Below are 6,779 nucleotides of genomic sequence, written 5' to 3'. Positions count from 1 at the left end.
TACACTTCTAAAAATCTCTTATTCCTCACATTCCTTCGGCTGTGCAGATCAGTATTGGAAATTTGGTGTTTTTGTTGTTTTAATTTAAGAAATTAATATTAAATCGTTCATACTTCATATAGCTTATTTCTACAATATTTATTATTGCAATTCAATTGGATGCAGTATTTTTTGTGTATTAAAGTTGAAAAATATCAATTTTGATACGTTTTTACGTGTTATGTAGTGCTATCATGTCAGAAGCATATTTATTGGAAAGAACACCTTAAAGGGCATCATTTTATACTTTTTTTATTATTATTTATTTAGATTGCCTTATTACAAGCTTGAACATTTATAATTCGAAACAATAATTGTTTAAAATGAGAAAGGTTGTTAGATTTTTTTTTATTAACGTGGGTGTACAGGCCAACTTGCGCGTATCTCAATTAATTTTACAAATCCTTCGACTAATCCTATGGACCCTGAAATTAACGACCATGTAAGTCTCCAGTGACCATCATATTAGTAATTACAGGGCTCGAACTTGAGATTACAGGGAAAGCAAATTTCATGGTCCCAAACTTTTATCACTGAACCACCTACTAGATGATTAAGGTTGTGAGACATATTAATATCTTGTCTCATATTCAGTAATAATCTCAAATTTCTTCATCTCTCATGTTCTTAGAAAATGGGACATAAGAGAAGAATAGCATGAAAGTTGTCCAATCCAGAATGCTCTTGCATCCATAGAACAGAAAATTAAACTCGGGCCTGAAAATTCTATCTTCCAAGTGTTCCTTCTAGCTCCTTTTGCCAAGACATTTTTCCAAGAAACTCGATAGTACTTAACCTAACTTGCACATTCTTTTTTTTTTTTTCAAGTGATTGCTGAAAATCAAAGAGGGGGGACATCCATGATTGTGTGCTTCAGAAATTCAAGGTCGTTGACACAGAAACGTTAATTGCACAAATTTATTGATTTTGTTATCCCCTACATCATCTTTTAACAGTAATACAGGTTTGTTTAACAAATCAATTCAATTTCTATAAAACTATTATTGGGTTTCACCGGAAAAAAATTATTGAGATGGTTCTTTAATATAATATTAAAGTTTTGTTGACCAATAAATCACGAGTTTGAATCTCACAACTCTTGTTTTATTTGATAAAAATTAAACACAATGTAATATGAGTTTATGCAAGTTTTAAGTTTGAAAAATTTTTCATTTAGGTAATGTATTAAATAATAATATAAAAATATTATTAAGATTTTATAACTTAAATTTAGATTGAATTTTTTATTTCAAAACCAACACACCACTCCATGTAATCATGTTAAAAATAAAAAAGGCAAAACCCCTACTTTTTTTTCCTTGTTTGTGTCGGTCTTTAATTTCTATCCCTATGTTTTTAATTTAGTCAATTAATCGTCGTGCTCTTTGAGTTTGTTTAGTTAAATCTTCGTGTTCTTTCAATGTATTTAATATGCCAAATAAGTAATTTTTATCAAGTTTTCATGTTAATTATACATGCTAATTATGTGATAATAAAATAATTTTCGTTATTAAATGACTTTTTATATTCATTTGCCTATAAAGCCAAATAAATTGTTTTAGATTTATTTTGTTTTGGATTTATTTTTCTAAGATAATTTATTTGGTAATACATATCTTACACAAATATAAAATGTCATCTCATAAATAAAAAATATTTAATAATTCATATCCGTATAAATATTAGAATTGAAGCTTGATATAAGTCAGCTATTAAATTAATTCGACAAAATTAGAAACAGTTAATTGAATGACTTTTAAGAGCACAAAGTTAATTGATCAAATTAAAAATAAAAAGATAAAAATATATAATAGACCTAATTACAAGAATAACTTTAGAAATTTTACCTAAAAATTGAAAAAAATGCTTTAATGGATAAAAAGTCAGAAAAGTCCTTCATGTGTTGTCTAGATATTGGTAGTGTTTGTTTTTAAAGTGTATTTTTATTTAAAAATATATTAAAATAATATTTTTTATTTTTAAAAAATTATTTTTAATATTTATATATCAAAACAATTTAAAAATATAAAATAAAAATTATAAAAACACAATTTACATCACAATCCCAAACAATATAATTATAAATGACATGTCACTAATGACAAGGTACAATTCTAAAATCAAGTGTGAGAATACGATCTAACATGATAATTATCTCCATTGGATTATTTAATATCTATAAAAAATTTGGGCACGTAATTTAGCTATAGGATAGAATTTGGTAAAAAGTCTTCAGTAGCATTTGGGAACACCAGCATCCAAATGTTGTTTGTCAAAAATTTGATTTTTAAAAAAAATTAATTTTATTATATTTTTAATTGAGCTAATATCAAAAATAAAATTTAAAAAATAAAAAAAAATTATTTTAATACATTTTGACCGAAAACTATTTTAAAAAGCAACTACTAACACAATACCAAATACTACCTAATTAATAATATCATAGTAATTCTGAAAAAGAAAAAGCTTTCATCTCTAAACAAATTATTTGGTGTCATGCTAAGAGCATGTTAGCATTGCGGTGAAAATGTTATTTGTCTAAATTTTATTTTTTTTTTTTTTTGCTTTAAATTAGTTTTTTTTTAATGTTTTGGATTGTTTTAATATATTAATATAAAAAATAAATTTAAATTAAATATTATTTTAATATATTTATATATAAAAAAAAAACGCAAAACCACAATTCCATTCAAGCAATATGATGGCAACTTCATAGCACTAATCGGCTGAAAAGCAATAATGTTCAAACCTCAAAAAGTCGGAATTAATTGCACAAACAAATTAAAAAGACGCTATCTTAATATTATCATAGTAATTCTGGGAAAAAAAAAAAAAAAAGCTTTCATCTCTAAATAAATTTTTGGTGTCATGCTAAGCTAAGGGCATGTTTACCATTATGGTCAAAACGATATTTGCCTAAAAATATTTTTTAAAAAAATATTTTGTTTAGTATTTTTATATTATTTTAATATACTGATATTAAAAATAAATTTTAAAAACTATAAAAAAATATTATTTTAATATATTTATAAAAAAATACTTTAAAATACAACTTTTATTACATCTCCAATCCATAAATATAATGTGGAGCACTAATCGGCTAAAAAGAAATATAATGATCAAACCTCAAAAGGTTGGAATTAATTGCAGAAACAAATATATTAAAATTCAAAGTCGAGCTTGTGCATGTGGTAAGAAACTTGTGTCCGGAAAGACAGACATTGGTCAAAGATGAAGCTCCTCCAGTGCAGGGCATGTCTTGGAAAAGTACTAACAGCCACATCTACACACCACTTGGAACCATCCAAATGTATCTGGCAGCAAGACAATTACAGGTGCAGATACTCCATCTGTACGCACAGATGCATGAACCTGTTCACTGTTCACGTCTCTTGAGACTTGAGAGAAGTCAACTTTCGAGAGTTTGCACTAAGAGTGGATCTGCAAAAGCATGCAGCATTATGCAGCATCAGATGTCAATTGTGATCTGTGCATGCATGCTTGCGTACTGTTCTACGACCCTTTTGTCACGTCTTCTTCTTCTTCTCTTCTTTTTTTATGCTAAAAACCGTGGATCTAATTAGCCTGAATCAAATGTCAGTTGTGATGTTGACAAATATACTTTAATAATCTCAACAATGGAGTTTTTTAAGATTGATTCAGTGGGTGATAAGGAGTGTACGGGGGCGGCTAATTTAAATTTTTATAATTCGCTGTTTTAAACGCAAATTTAAATGAAGGCATGGATGGAAGGCGACGTATTATACCTAACTCTACATTTATAGATTCTGTTTGGCAACGCGTTATCGTTTGCATTTTTTTAAAAACACACTAAATGATCGTTTGGTTATAGATGGTTTAAAAATCAACAAACATGGATCCCACCACTTATATGCGACAGGACCACGATTTGTTGGAAGCAGTAAAATACTGCTTTTTTACAAGTTTCAACCTGTGGTTGAACTTTCTAGAGATCTTGATAAGAGTGGAAATAACCAAAACACACACTCTTCTCATTCAGTTCTCATTCAGTTCTCATTTCCTCTTCTCCTTCCCATTCTTGTTCTTTCATTTGCATTCATTTCCCTTCCCATCAACCGTAATTGCGCACAACAACTCCACAGTAAACCATTACTGCTGCATAACCCAAAACATTAAACTGATGGCTCCGTCTCTTTCTGCACATTCAATTGTCATTCATTTCTCTTTAACAAAAGAAAATGAAGAAGAACAACAACCCTTTGCAACAACCCCGAAACATATATATAGATCGAGCTTGATTCAAGCACCAGAGCTCAAATTTACAACGGGTTAACTGGTCTATACTTATAGAAAATTTAAGTTAATTGCTGTTTATTTTAGTGAAGATCTGTTTATCCCCTTTTGTTTAATCACTTGTTGTTTACTCTCGATAGTTATATATGCTAATTTTTCCTTCGTTTCTGAAGCATCAACACAAAAAGAAGACGACGAGCAACCTGTCTTCCTGCCTTCAACAACCTCACCACATATATCAACAACTTGCTTCATTCAAACACCTCAGCTGCAATTTTCAACGGGTACTGTGCTTACTTCACTGGTCCTCTTATTAATTTTAAGTTTTTTTTTGTTCATTGCAGTAAAATTGACCTGTTTATGCCCTTTTTAATTCAATAGTATTTTACTCTCGTCAACCATTGGTGCTAATTTTTCATTATCTTTATTCCCTCCATGTATTTGCAGTAATTTGTGTGTTTGTTGTGTGCTGCTGATTGTTACCAACGAAACGTAATTAGGGCACAATTAATTTCAGTTGCTAAAGTAGAACATCCCCTGCTTTCTATGTTAAAATCGTATTAGTTGTGGCATTCTGCATATTGCTAACAAGTTAATAAATGTACATTAAAATATATATAACATCCTCTACTTGCTATGTTAAACTGGTATTGTGTGCTGCTGATTGCCAACAACTACAAACATAGTAACTTAAACAAATAATTTCAGTTGCTAATTAGAACATCCCCTGCTAATTGATGACAAACAGTTATAGGTTTATGCCACAGTGGGTAGGTTTTTATGTTCTTTATTTATGTTTTCATTCCTTGACAACATTCAACCTTTTGTTATTCTTTGGTTGACCTTTTGCTGCACATGTAATTTCTTGTTCTGTTACTATTGTATTATGGCCTTATCAGCATTCAATCTCTTGTTCATTTGGTTAATTGTTTGTTTAATTTTTCATTGCATTGTTAACCATAAGCAATGGATGGGTCTGACACACATGATAAAGCTTCTTGGAGCAAGGCAATGTTGCATATGTTTTGCGACATTTGCATTACAACTATTGAGAGAGGCATGAGACCAAACACACATTTTGGCAAAGCTGGCTGGAAATTTGTCGTACAGTCATTCAAAGATCAAACAGGCCTTTCCTTATCAAAATCTCAGCTTAAAAACAAATGGGATGGGATTAAAAAGGACTGGAGGGTATGAAAAAAATTAATAACTGAAACTGGAGTTGGTTGGTCTACTGAACTTGGGACCATCTCAGCAACTGATGAATGGTGGCAATCAAAAATTCAGGTTAGTTTGCTGATTTGCAATAGCCTCATAATTTTTTTTATCATGTTGTATTATTTATTCATCTACTATCATTCCTAATTACATCTAGCTGTCATTGCACAGGAAATGAGAGGAGCAAAGAAGTTTAGGCATGTCGGCATAAAGCCCTCGTTGTGTGCCAAGTACGATATCATGTTTACTAACATAGTGGCCACGGGACAATATGCTTGGACTCCCTCACAAGGACTCTTATCAGATGAAGATAATGTGACTGCTGGAATGAGGAATACAACCAATGAGGATACTAATATGGAAGAAGGAAGTGGTGACTCTGAAGAGGATGCAATCCCTGATTTCACACGTGATGTTAGCAATATGGTTGGTGGAAGCAATGTCGCACACAGTTGCAGCAACCCCAGCAGTTCAAAGAGAAAGGGTGCACATCAGACTACACCTCAATTGCGAAAAAAGAAAAGGGGAACTGGAATGGGAGCAGTACTAGTTGCACGTATGGATAAACTTGTTGAGACTGTCTCCATGCCTAGAGGGATCACAGCTCCTTGTAGAGATAAAAAAAGGTTGTAGCATTGAAGAGGTAATGGAAGAACTGCACTCTATTGATGGAGTTACCTTTGGTAGTGCATTGCATACCTTTGCAACTAAATTCTTCTGGGCGAGGAGCAAGAGGGAGATGTGGGCTGCAATGGGTTGTATTGATAGAAAAGTATCATGGCTGAAAATAATGTTTGACCAACACAGACAAACTTAGATGGACAAGGTCAGTTTTTAGCTTTTTACCCTATTCATGTCTTTGCATTTATGTTGAATTCTGTAGACAAGTAAAATATTTATTTGTCTGAAATATTTTCCACTGGTTTTGCAGACTTCCTTTGCTGCAATTGTTGCTGGAATTAGAAGGAGTTGCCCATGTTTTGGTGTATTTCCGTAGCTAAGTTTTTGGAACACCACTACCATGTATGTTTTGTTATATATGTATTACTGAATAGTGTTGTTGGGTTGGAATTTCATGGATGTTAATTTCTGAATTGTAGACCTTAAATATGTGGATGCTTAACTTTGAATGTTATGTTTAGCTTGTTAAAGTACTCCTTTTCAGTTTGGTTACTTGAAGTTGAATGGTTGGTGATAATAATTTATGAAACCGAGACTACTGCTTGTTGGTATTATATTTTGAATGT

The 6,779-nt window shown here is 31.1% G+C and overlaps 1 pseudogene; it reads left to right on the top strand.

The window, feature by feature from the left end:
* The first annotated feature begins 5,280 nt into the window (after nucleotides 1–5,280).
* On the top strand, nucleotides 5,281–6,349 carry LOC127904363 (L10-interacting MYB domain-containing protein-like; annotated as a pseudogene).
* The last annotated feature ends 430 nt before the right edge of the window (nucleotides 6,350–6,779 follow it).

This window comes from Populus trichocarpa, chromosome 1 (assembly GCF_000002775.5).
Source record: "Populus trichocarpa isolate Nisqually-1 chromosome 1, P.trichocarpa_v4.1, whole genome shotgun sequence".
NCBI lineage: Eukaryota > Viridiplantae > Streptophyta > Magnoliopsida > Malpighiales > Salicaceae > Populus > Populus trichocarpa.
Note: the sequence above shows the minus strand (reverse complement) of the source record. Positions and strands in the feature narration are given on the sequence as shown.